This window comes from Theropithecus gelada, chromosome 4 (genome assembly GCF_003255815.1).
Source record: "Theropithecus gelada isolate Dixy chromosome 4, Tgel_1.0, whole genome shotgun sequence".
In the NCBI taxonomy this organism is placed as follows: domain Eukaryota; kingdom Metazoa; phylum Chordata; class Mammalia; order Primates; family Cercopithecidae; genus Theropithecus; species Theropithecus gelada.
Window position 1 is genome coordinate 113,555,457 of NC_037671.1, and position 13,854 is coordinate 113,569,310.

The 13,854-nt window shown below is 38.0% G+C and overlaps 1 protein-coding gene across 2 annotated transcripts in view; it reads left to right on the forward strand.

Moving 5' to 3' along the window:
• Positions 1–13,854, forward strand: part of SYNE1 (spectrin repeat containing nuclear envelope protein 1) — a 528,817-nt gene that overhangs the window by 9,179 nt on the left and 505,784 nt on the right. The gene's annotated exons all lie outside the window — the stretch shown is intronic.

The following is a 13,854-nucleotide window of genomic DNA, read 5'->3' on the forward strand; positions in this document are numbered from 1 at the left end:
TTTTTTTTTTTTTTTTTTTTTTTGAGACAGAGTCTCGCTCTGTCCCCCAGGCTGGAGTGCAGTGGCGCGATCTCGGCTCACTGCAAGCTCCGCCTCCCGGGTTCACGCCATTCTCCTGCCTCAGCCTCCCGAGCAGCTGGGACTACAGGCGCCCGCCACCTCGCCCGGCTAGTTTTTTGTATTTTTAGTAGAGACGGGGTTTCATCGTGTTAGCCAGGATGGTGTCGATCTCCTGACCTCGTGATCCGCCCGCCTCGGCCTCCCAAAGTGCTGGGATTATAGGCGCCGGGCCGATATTTAGAAACTTTTTAAGAAAAATGAGGCAAAAGAGGCCCAGAGAGATGAACCGATGTGATGAGATGAATGGTTCGTGGCAGGGTACAGACTAGTCCTGTATCCCTCAGTGGTGCTCTTCTCTGCTTTGGATTTTCTTTTTAAGATGGAATTTTGCTCTGTCTTCCAGGCTGGAGTGCAGTGGCGCTATCTCGGCTCACTCCAACCTCCGCCTCCCTGTTCAAGCGATTCTCCTGCCTCAGCCTCTTGAGTAGCTGGGATTACAGGCATGCGCCACCATGCCCGGCTAATTTTTGTTTTTTTAGTAGAGACAGGGTTTCACTATGTTGTCCAGGCTGGCCTCAAACTCCTGACCTCAGGTGATCTGCCTGCCTCGGCCTCCCACAGTGCGGGATTACAGGCATAAGCCACCGTGCCCAGCTGCTGTTCTCTGCTTTCTAGAAGAGAACTCACAGGGAAATGCTATAGAAACTCATAGGTGAATAGATTCTAATTGTCAATTTTTTTTACATTTGTGTTTCAATATTCCTTGAAACACATATAATGACCGCCTGTAGTTATCTAAAAATATTTTTTCTTTATCATAATCCCAATGATATATTCATTGCTTCATTGTCAGAATTCTAATGATATATTCAATGTCATAAGCCCAGCCTTCAAATGAATGGTTTTAAGGTATAAAAATACCCCGATTTAGAAGAGTTTTGTGCTAGTCTTTGCTAAGAGAACTTAAAAATAATGTTGTAGCTTGACTTTTAGCTTTTCTAGTATCTCCAACAAATGATCATTGTGGTTTCGCACAGTATCAGTGATATTAATTTGTCACAGACCCACTTTCTTTGCTTACAATGTATTTGCTGTGCAGAGCAGTGATTTCCAGTTAAGCATTCTTGACCTTCAGATACATAGTAGGCTCTTAAATCTGGATATTCATGACCCAGAACGTGCTCACAGCTATAGAAAATCAGGATATTGGTGGAACTAGGAGTTTCTCCATGTCTGTCCAGAGACCACCAACTTGATTGACAGCTTCTGTCTTCAAGTGACCTCCCTACTAATGTTTGTCTGCCTGGACTGGTTTGTGATGCTTCAGTGTAAGTGGTATGTGTTTCCTATTTCTTGCTGACCAATCCCTCATGTCATGCCAGAAAGAGCCTTGTTAGATAAAAGATCCTTGCTGAATTGGGTCTAGATCTTTTCCATGGGCTGAAAATTTCTCTGCTTGGGTCTGCCCAGTACCCAAGGATCTCAGATTTCAGTTGTACATTGTCACCTGGGTAGATGCAATGCTGAATTTGAGTTCCATTCCACTGTCTATGTTTGTCTTGGCTGTTTGTCTGAGGGTAAATTACTGAACCATTTTGTGCCTCAATGACATCATCTATGAAATGATGGAAAGGAAGCCTGTGAATCCCTTACAAAAGTGTGGGGAAGATAATAAGGTAATAAAGCAGATTTTCCTTTGAGTGTATTAGATGTGAACATTCTCTGCATGACATACATGTTGGCCATAAGTGAAAGCTGCAAACAGCAGATTTGAATAAACTCAATCAGAATCAGACTGTGTTCCTACAAACTCTCTACTCTTCATTCTGATATTAGTTTGAGTGGAAGTCCTTTTATTAAGATAATTGGGTTGGGGTGAGAGGAAAGTGAAGAGTATGGATAATTTAATGTTGTGTTTTATTATGTTTTTATAGTAGATTTAGTTTTGCTTGAGAAATCTGTGGCGTGGATGAAAGAGCTGGAGCCTGCCACCCTGTCACACACTAGGCCTGTGACAGTGGATGCCTTATTTAACATCTACGTGTCTAGGTGCCCCATTTGCAAAATGTGGATTGCTCCCATCTGCTTAGCCCCTCTCAGAATTGTTGTGAAGCTCGATGAGATAATTTACTAAAGGAGCTTTAAAAATGATAAATTCTGTGATATGGTGAGTCATTCAAATAGTCAGGGAAGAAAACTAGATGAGAAGGCACAGCTTGATAATTTGTTGCAATTTTTTCCTGCAAATTTTTCTAACTATCCAGATTTTTGGAGGAATGTTAATCATTTTATATACTCTGTGCTGTATAAAACTAGTCATTTTATTACATAACGAAGTAACTATACTTATTGCATTAATTAGCTTTCCTTTCTATAAAAGAGAGAGTTATAAGGTGGCATAAGGGTACCTGACAAAGTTAGAAGAGTAAGCCTTAAAATTCAGAAGACAAAACTCCTGAGCACGAGATCCTTATCACCAGCCTTTGGTATCAATTACTTCATGTCTATAGGTTATGTTGGCTACAAAATGTAAAGTCTGTACTGCTACAAAATATAACACATCTAGCCTGCATCAAAGGAAACTCAGTGAAATGGCAGGAAGTGAAAGTGATCTGGTGAGTGTGTCTTAACAAATTGATCAGCTGGATTAATTCTGCTGATTCAGTTGGTGGGGTGCAGGTCTCTTGCTCTCAGTTGTCACTGTGCATATTTACTACTGCTTTAAGTCCAAAGAGGGGCCAATCTCCACAGAAAGAGGAGATCTGTCCCCTGTCAAGGGTATTTACTAACGCTGCTTACCCGCTGGAACCTCCAAACAAGTGCCCAAGATCCTAATAAATGGAGGGCTGGTGTTATTGCCCAGATAATGAAGACAAATTTGAAGAAAAGTAAATTTCCATTAGTGTAAACAGAACCAGAGTTGCTAATTTTCAAAGTTTAAATTCATAAGAACATTCTCCTAGAATCCTTTTTCTTTGTCTAGATATATTATAATGAGTAACTAATGTGTTTGGGGTTTTTTTCCTCCCATTTTTGGGTTTCATTGTCATTTCAGACCTGTGCATAACTAATAAAGAGCATGGAGCTTTGAATAATGGCAACTTGGCATTACTCCCTTGCTTATTTAGCTTACACCCATAATTGCTGACTATTTTTCCTGCTTTTAGTTTTTATTTCTGGGACTAGGAAATTAAAGCACACACAGAGATTGCTACATAATTTAGCTGCAAGAGTAACCGTTCAATATTTCACCTTTGCCAATATTTGTGCTTGTTTGAGCATAATGTTTTAGGCTGGGATACTGAATTATGGATGAGCAGTCAGACTGCAATGCGGAGTTTCATTTGCTTTTAAGAATAATGAATGTTTCTGGAACTTTAATCAATTTAAATATAACCTTAAAAGCAAATACAGGACAATAGTATAATAAAGGAGTATTAAAACTTTAAATGCACATAATTAGTACATACATATTCTGCTTTTCAAGACTAACTAAAGGGGATCCACTTAACAGGTGGCTTATGGAGTTACTTAGTTTATAGTCACAACTAAGAAAATAAATGGCTGAACTCTTCAGATTATAAACTTCTTTTAGATAGTGACAACATTTTAAGGCTTTTTGTAATCTTTCATAGTTACTTAAAAAGAACTTGTTGGCTGACTTTTATTAACTACATTTTAAATGTCAACATACTGTATTAAACTTTATGTTTTTAAAATGAACATATCAGTGTTGGTTATTGTAGGATGGGGTGACATCAATGCAATCTTATAGAACAAGTGATAAATGCCAGAAAACATTAGAATGTGTATGCTTAGGTGTTGTATATACAAAAAAATTAATAGGAGAGTAGGATTATTTACTGCAAGGACAAATTTTGATTTTTAAACCTTGTGAATAGATTCAAAGAGAAACAAACAAACAAAAAAGGATAAGAATTTACCCTTGGAGATACAGCTATGAAATTTGCTAATTGTTCAGTATAAGGTAATCACAATCTCCTCTTGAAAATTTTTTGAGTAATAAAAACCTTAAACCTTTTTTGTTTTAAGTATAATATTTCCTATAAGTTCATCACACAAAAGAAAACTTCAGACTAACAGAAAGTATACTGAAAAGTAGAATGAAATAATAATGAATAATTGATGAAAATGTAACTTTCTTTTAATTTAGCATAATTGGCTATGATCATAGCTTGGGAAATAAAAAGCTTGGCATTTTGTGAGGATTGAAACATTTTTATAATGCCTTGATTAATTTTTATACTTATGATTGTTGGCTGCTTGTATATCTTCTTCTTTTGAAAAGTGCCTGTTCATGTTCTTTGCCCACTTTTTAATGGTGTTGTGATTTTTTCTTGTAAATTTAAGTTCCTTATAGATGCTGGATATTAGACCTTTGTCAGTTGCATAGTTTGCAAAAATTTTCTCCCATTCTGTAGGTTGTCTGTTCACTGTGATGAGTTTCTTTTGCTGTGTAGAAGCTCTTTAGTTTAATTATATCCCATTTGTCAATTTTTGCTTTTGTTGCAGTTGCTTTTGGTGTCTTCATCATGAAATCTTTGTTCCTGTGTCCTGAGTGGTATTGCCCAGCTTGTCTTCTGGGGGTTTTTATAGTTTTGTGTTTTACATTTCAGTCTTTAATACATCTTAAGTTAATTTTTGTATATGCTGTAAGGAAGAGGTCCAGTTTCAGTCTTCTGCATATGGCTAGCCAGTTATTCCAGCACCATTTATTGAATAGTGAAGACTTTCCTCACTGCTTGTTTTTGTCAGGTTTGTCAAAGATCAGATGGTTGTTGCTATGTGGTCTTATTTCTGGGTTCTCTGTTCTGTTGCATTGATCTATGTATCTGTTTTTCTACCAGTACTATGCTGTTTTGGTTACCGTAGCCCTGTAGTATAGTTTGAAGTTGGGTAGCATGATGCCTCCAGCTTTGTTCTTTTTGCTTAGGATTGCCTTGGATTTTATATGAAAAAAAGCTCAACATCACTGATGATTAGAGACATGCCAATCAAAGCCAAAACTATCTCACAACAGTCAGAATGGCTCTCATTAGAAAGTCAAAAAAAAAAAGAAAAAAAAAAAAAAGAAAAATAACTGATATTGGCAAGCTTGTGGAGAAAAAGGAATGCTTATATGCTGTTGGTGGGAGTGTAAATTAGTTCAACCTTTGTGGAGGACAGTGTGGTGATTCCCCAAAGACTTAAAGACAAAAATATCTTTCAACCCAGCAATCCCATTACTGGGTATATACCCAAAGGAATATAAATCATTCTATTATAGAGAAACATGCACTCGGATGTTCATTGCAGCACTACTCAGAGTAGTAAATACATTGCATCAATCTAAATGCCCATCAATGGTAGAATGCATAAAAAAATATGGTACATATATGCCTTGGAATACTATGCGGCCATAAAAAGAACAAGATCATGTTTTTTGCAGGGACATGGATGCAGCTAGAGGTCATTATCCTTAGCAAACTGATACAGGAACAGAAAACCAAATACTATATGTCCTCACTTATAAGTGGGAGCTACATGATGAGAACACATGGACACATAGAGGGTAACAACAGACACTGTGGCCCATTGGAAGATGGAGGCTAGGAGGAGGGAGAGGATCAGGAAAAATAACTAATAAGTACTATGTTTGATATCTGGATGATAAAATAATCTGTACAACAAACCTCCATGACACAAATTTACCCGTGTAACATACCTGCACATGTACCCCTAAACTTAAAAGTCCAAAAAACTTCATACTTTATTACTCTAACTTAATGACTCTTATTAAAACACAAAACAGTGTCAAAAACTCATTTATTATATTTAGGCTGAAATCCCTTTGGGTTTAATCTCTCTTTTCCCACATAAATGTTGTGTAAAATTATCTCAAATTTAAGTATGATACAATACAGTGATCATTTCTTTATGTTTTGGAGCATCATAGTTAAATACATTTTTGATAAACAAATGAATAAATCATTATGCCTAACTTAATGAACCGAAGATAAAATTGGTTAAGGCAGTGAACCAATTAAACCAGTTAAATTGGGTCCTGCTTTACCTGCCCTCTTTTTGAAGAATGTATATCTGAATTTTGGTTTTAGTCAAGAGTGGTTTTTACTATAAAATCAGTTTAAAGATACACATCTTGCCTGAATGAGTGATGTGTTTGTTGTTTTTGTAAACACAACGTTTTAAGCACATTTTCCTTTTAAATGGTATATTACTTGTTCACATTACTCTTATTAATAAATTTATGAAGTCTTTACATTTGTGTAGTGCTTGGTCCTCTAAGCCTCTCTGTTTGTAAACCTATTTCGTCCATTGAGCTTTATGGAGAAAGTGCTTCAGGCCTTCAGGATCTTCAGTGACCTATAAAATATTGTCTCTCAAATAGAAAAAGAAAACTGTTAAAAAAAAAAAAGAGCAAAGGTTTATAAATGCTAAATTATGGCAAGCAGTCAAATGTAAATCAATTCAAAAATTATATATGTGTCAATATATTTTATATGGCACGTAAGTACACTTTATTGCACCTTTGATATAGTGTGTGGCAGGCCTCTAAAAGTAAGAGTGTCTAAGGCCTACAAATAAAACATAAAGTATCCCTCTATATCATATTGCCTCCACATGAGTTTTTGTAAACATATTACCTTAATTTTGTTACTCTTATGATGTAACATTAAACACATGTACCAAAATTACTTCTTTGACCTCCCTGTTGAATTCCCAACTTCTTTGGCTCAGATTCCATATTCTAAGTCCATTTTAACTGTAATAGCTCTTTTTCCTCTAGCTCCCCTAGATATCCACCTATGTCAGCCAAGTGTCACTGCTTTCCATGCTCAGAAGATGTCCTGACTCTTTCATCTCCTTCTGGGGCACCTTCTGGAATGAGCTCAAGTCACTGTTCCTAAAACCTGACTTATCTTCAAGGCCTAACTTCAATGCAACCTCCTCCGCAAAGGCTTTATTGCCAAAACAATCAGAAATTTCCTCTCCTTCCTCTAAACCCCTCTAGCTCTTTATAGCACAATATGACAATTATCTCGTGTTGCTTGTATTGGGTTGCACATATGTATCTAAACTATTCACCCAGAATATAAAAACCTTGAGGACAGGAATTGGATCAGACTCACATCGGTGACCTACACATTGTCTAGCGTAGTGCATTTCATAATATGGACACTTCATAAGTATTTGTTAAGTGCATATAATATAAATAGTTAATATTATATTGATTTTCAATGGGGGAAGCTGGGAGTCCAGAATAGAGGTTATTTTTGACAAGTCAAGAGACAGATGATGGCTTGAACGGTGGATGGGGAGAGGGGTGGTAACATTCTGGATATATTTTGAAGGTAAGATTAAAACAATGTGTTGATGGATTAGGTTTGGTGTATAAGAGAAAAAATTAAAGTTGGTCCTCTCATTTTTAGTTTTGAAATAAAGAAAAACCATTATGGGGAACAGCATTGAGGAGGAAAACTGAGAGCTTATTTTGGACATGTTACATTTTAGATGCCTGGTAGACTTCCAGGAAAGGAGTTGAGTATATGTATGTAACTGTAGAGATCAGTGGAGGAGACACAGCAGGAGAAAATATTTGGACATTGTCAGCACAGAGGTAGCGTTTAAAGCTGTGAGATTGGTTGGCACCACCCAGGGAGCCAGGACAGATAAGAAGAAAAGAGGTTTGTGAAATGGGGCAGTCAACACTGAGGGAAGTGGGGAATGAGTAGAGTCCCATATATGAGACTAAGAAGCTGCAGCCTGTGTGGTAGGAAGAAAAAAGATAAAAGGAAGGTCTCAAAGCCAAAGAAATAATGAGTTCAAGGAGGGAGCGATCAACTGTGTTAATGTTGTTAATTTTCTTTACATGTACATGTTTCTACATGTTCATAATGTATAAAAAGATTATGTGTATTTTATATATAAATATCAGGTCTGAGCAGGTGTACGTGTGCCTGCCTATCATTTAAAATCATTTCTGGAAAAATAAAGAATGGCTTTGTGCATTGCCCATAAGGAAGTTCAGGATGCTCAGAAATTCACTGGTTAAGAGTAATTCTTTTTTTTTTTTTTTTTTTTTGAGACGGAGTCTTGCTCTGTCACCCAGGCTGGAGTGCAGTGGCCGGATCTCAGCTCACTGCAAGCTCCACCTCCCGGGTTTACGCCATTCTCCTGCCTCAGCCTCCCGAGTAGCTGGGACTACAGGCGCCCGCCACCTCGCCCGGCTAAGTTTTCGTATTTTTTAGTAGAGACGGGGTTTCACTGTGTCAGCCAGGATGGTCTCGATCTCCTGACCTCGTGATCCGCCCGTCTCGGCCTCCCAAAGTGCTGGGATTACAGGCTTGAGCCACCGCGCCCGGCCAAGAGTAATTCTTTAAGAACTCGTTAAATATGATTCTACACCTTATGTAGAGCCCATTTAGAAATAAGTCCTAAGGGTAAGACGTCTCTTCTTTCAGGCCCTCCCTCAATCGGCCTCCCGCTCTTGTGGAGTTGGGGACCGTGCTATGAGCTGACGATGGCCTTTGTGAAATTCTCCTCTCGGTACCATCTTGAACGCTTGTGTGTGGCTGCCCCGCCTCTCAATGCCTTCTTTCCTTGGGCACCCCTCCCCTTAGACGTCTCCACTTGCACCCCTTGTCATTATTTCTCTAGATTTTTGCTATGTAACAAAACTAGTATTATTCCTGCTTGTGTTTTGGGGAAGATCTTTATGGAGTCAGAAATGTCTATTTTCTTTGCTTTGGTCATTGTTTTATTACCTCTGCCAGGGCTCTGATTCTTTTTTTTTTTTTTTTTTTTTTTTTTGAGACGGAGTCTCGCTCTGTCACCCAGGCTGGAGTACAGTGGCCAGATCTCAGCTCACTGCAAGCTCTGTCTCCCAGGTTTATGCCATTCTCCTGCCTCAGCCTCCCGAGTAGCTGGGACTACAGGCACCCGCCACCTCGCCCGGCTAGTTTTTTTGTATTTTTAGTAGAGACGGGGTTTCACCGTGTTAGCCAGGATGGTCTCGATCTCCTGACCCCGTGATCCGCCCGCCTCAGCCTCGCAAAGTACTGGGATTACAGGCGTGAGCCACCGCGCCCGGCCCAGGGCTCAAATTCTTGAAAAGAAAAGAGAAAGTATGATGCTACAGGTGACTGGATTGTCTGAAACATTGTAACTCTGGGATTTCCTCTCCATCAAAACCTGGATGGAACCCTCCCCAAAAGTAAGGCAATTGAATTGGGGAAATTGCATCTGCGTTTGGAAAAACTCTATTAGCCACTATGCTTGCTGGCTAATATGTGACCCTGTCTATGTTGAATCAGACCTGAGGCCTTGGGTTGGCCTCAGTAATAGGAGAGAAGACCACACCAGTGCCCATGAAATTTAGAGTTCCATGAACGTATAATTTAAGGTAATATGTACTCATAAAGCGGGGAACCAGACTTTCAGTTTCTTGTGGCAGATCCCTCATATATCTTAAGAAACTTAGAAAAACAATTCACATCCCAGGTTGTTATTATTCTCTTTTATATTCTTTCAGATTGGGGCTAATGAGGATGTTGACACTTTTGTGTGTGTGTGTGTGTGTGCTTCTTACACCTAAATACCTAGTTTCTGATCTTTGTATGACAGTCTGTAGTTTAATTCGGCAATTGTTAATCATAAGTATTCAGTGTTAATCATAGGTATTCAGTTAATCATAAGTAGTAATTTATTTTAAATAGTTGAGAATTTACTGTATAAGAATATATGCAGCCTTTCTATAATGCTGAGGATAGACAATGATAGTTTTCTATTTGTTTCTTCTCAAATAAATACATGGAAACATCTCAAAGAAGTTGGTGACTGCCCCAGACAGATTCAGTATCAAATTATCCATGTGCAATTTTGACTTATTTTGATGTCGTGAAGTTTGTTAAGTATTTAACAAATGGTTTCTGTGGTAACTTATGTTCCTTTTTGTTTTTCATTGTTCACAATGACTCTTAGATTAAAAACAAACAATTCCTTCCTCTGCTGATATTAATCTTTCATATTTAGTAAACAGTGATCTCCACCCATATTAAAAAAGTTATTTACCTAGAATTATGCAATTGCCTTCCATTCATTTGCTTCCTTTCTCCTCACATGTGTCAGGAGACACTTTGAGTCCCTTTCATCTGCCTATTCTTTATTCCGCTGTTGACTTGTTTATTGACTTGGGAAGAATTTTGAGATTCTCAGGACCTATCTTGATGTTCTTTGTCGTTGTCATTGTTGTTATTCGTTGATGTTGTATCTGTTATATGTTGTTGTTGTTGTTATAAGTTAAGAGCCACTGTGTTCACCTTGCCAAGAATTACACTGATTCCATATTCACGGCCTGCCTTTTCAGCTTCTTCGCTTTTCTGGGGCTTCTCACGGATTATTTTCATTTTGTCCAATTTTGGCTGATATGAGCATTCCTTCCTTTACTATTCAACAGAAAAAAGTGGAATTTTTACAGTACATCCAGAAACCTAGGAATTCAACTGGACCACATCCCAGTGTTGTAATAAGACAGATCTTTAAAAACGCAATTCCAGTTACATCCATTGCCTTTTTCCCTCTTTAGAAGCTTGCAGGGACTCACTATAACCTTCCAGATAAACTCATTATGGCTGGAAGGGTGTTCATTGCCTGACTTCGATTAACCTTCCGTTCTTCATTTCTATTCAGCCTCCATAAACCATGGGGTTGCAATCCCCCGAACAATTTCTAGATCCCTTCAAGCCAATCTCAATCTCATTTCCCTGCCTTACATGTTCTTTTTACCTTTTGCCTTTCTCGAGCTTCAAGACTCAGCTCAAATCCTGCCTCCTCTGTGAAGCCTTTCCTAATACCAGCAGCCAGAGTGAGAGGATTCTTCGTTTGTACTCTACTTTGAACATGTTTCTGTTAAGGTGTTGACTGCATTAGTCTGTAAGGGTTTATGTAAGCATCTCTGTGCCCCATTAGTATATTAGAACCTTGAAAGTAGGCATCTTGTCTTATTCAACTTTGGATATCCAGTACTAAGCACAAGTAGGTACTCATGTTTTTTCAGCTGACATTTAGCAGGTACTTAGTTTATTCAATCATACATTCATGCATTTAACAAATATTTGTTGGGCATCTACTGTGCTCAAGTCTTTTGAAAACAAATGTAAGAGTAACTTAAAGACTTTGTTTCCTCATGGAGCTGTGGTCTACGAGAGTGACATAGTAATTGGGGAAATTTAAAAACTGAGTGGTAGATACTATGGGTATTTATTTAATGAATAGTTGAATAAATAAAACTTCCACAAAAACAGACACATATAATTAAGGAAATTAACCAGGGTAGCAGACTACTGGATGGTCTAAATTATTTTCATGTCATCTTTTACTCTGCAAAAACCTCTTCCCTTTAAAAAGCGCAAGTCCTTATAGGCTGGTGTGGTTGTTTAGATGGGAAGGAACTTAGAGTTCATAATTTGCTGTTCTTATTTTGCAGATGAAATAACAGAGTTCTAGAGTGGTTAAGTGGCAAACCAAGTTCCTAAGTATATATTTGAGGGATTTCAGTCTCCGACAGAATTGAGGGGTAACTCAGTATTCATATATTCAAGCATATTCTTTCAAGGTTGTTCTTTTGCATAGTTGTTAATGACCACAGGATCATTATGGATAGGAGGCAAGATTGGCTACCTTATTTTCAGTACTCAGCACAAAATAAACAGTTATTAAGAGCAATTAATACACAGCAGGGCATAAAACTGTGTGCAGGACCCACCAGAGTGCAGGACCCTGTGCAACCACTCAGCTCACACACCATGAAGCTAGTCCTGGGAGGAGGTCAGAATTTGGAGGACTTGGGACCCTGAAGACTTTAGGGTCATTGCAGAAGAGAAATTAAGAGGTAGAAAAGTATGAAGAAGAATGGAAGCAAAACATCAAAGGGAGCCATTAGCTGTTTCAAATTGTATCTGGAATCAGTCTTGTAAAAGGGAGACTCTCTCATCCTCATCTCAATGCTGCCTTGACCAGAATCAACACTAGATCCTTTTGTTGTTGTTGTTGCTGTTTTGAGACAGGGTCTCACTCTGTCATTCAGGCTGGAGTGCGGTGGTGAGATCACAGCTCAACACAGCCTCAACCTCCTGGGCTCAAGCAATCCTCCCACCTCAGCCTCACAAGTAGCTGGGATGACAGGCATGTGCCACCATGCCTGGCTAATTTTAAAAAAAATTTTTATAGAGACGAGGGCTCACTATGTTGTGCAGGGTAGTCTTGAACTTCTGGCATCAAGCAATCCTCCCACCTGGACCTCCCAAAGTATTGGGATTACAGATAAGTGACCGTGCCCGGCCCAGCACTAGCTCCTGAGCGCTGTCAGGCAACCTCTGTACGGCTTACTTATGCTGGGAGCCCACCCATCACTTACAACTGTATCTTTCTGGGTTCAAAATACTTATTATAAAGATGATTTCATGGTTATTTAATGAAGTGAAGCTTGCCTATACATTTCTTTACAAGGAAAGATCATTTTGAATATTAATTATTTCAATATCAAGTTTCCCACCAAAATCATTTAGGTCATACTGAATAATCATGATGAGAAACTAGTAATCACTTTGCTTATTTCTGGATATATTCATGCTAATTATATGTCTTTAATTTCTCTGTTCCAACAATTAGTAGGAAATGTGATGCATGGCATACAAAAACACTGGTGAAAATTTCTGTCTCTGGACTTTGTCTTATTCAGTGAAGATGTAAACAATTCCTAAACAGTGCTTTGCTCTTGTGTCTGTAAAAGTCAAAAGGTGTGAAAACACTTTGTTGAGAAAGAATTGCCAAACTCTTGAGTAAGAGTCAGATATTCTGAGACCATTTTGTGTTCTAATGGTATGACACTTCTTTGAGTATATAATTATTCTAGGTAAACACTTATGCATAATTAATGAATTTAATAACTAATTAATATAAAGGATGTTTTAATCAGACTGGAAATGCATGTGTACAAATAATACTCTAACAACTTTTATTTGATTTTATGTTTTTGTTTCTTATGAAATATGGCTCAATTGTGTGATAAAATGGCTCCTTCTCAAAATAATAACTCTTGCCACCATAATAATAATCAAATAAGGAATGTTATTTCTGATATGTTTGAAAGTTTTGTATATTTTCTTATGTTACTTTGTGCTTTAAAAAAAATAGTTTCACGACAACACTGAGTCTTGAAATCATCTTTATGCATTTAATATGATGATAACAATAGTTGTATAAAACTCCATTAAACATTTATAAATATATGGAAGATGGCTAGTAATATTAAACATCCCACTTTGGCAATTTAACATTATCTATACAATGATCTGCATTTTTATAAAAGTAAACGTCACTAGCAGGAATAGATCTGCATTTTAAAATAGTTTCCTAGGTGACGCTTAATGGTTGAAATGTTGTGATCTTGAAAGAGTTATAAAATTTCATAATTTTTGATGGAAAAACTTTCTTTTTTATTATACTTTAAGTTTTAGGATACATGTGCACAGCGTGCAGGTTTGATACATAGGTATACATGTGCCATGTTGGTCTGCTGCACCCATCAACTCCTCATTTACATTAGGTATTTATCCTAATGCTATCCTTCCCCAGCGCCCTAGACAGGCCCTGGTATGTGATGGACCCCCCACCACCCCCCATCTCCAAGTGTTCTCATTGTTCAGTTCCCACCTGTGAGTGAGAATATGTGGTGTTTAGTTTTCTGTCTTTGTGATAGTTTGCTGAGAATGA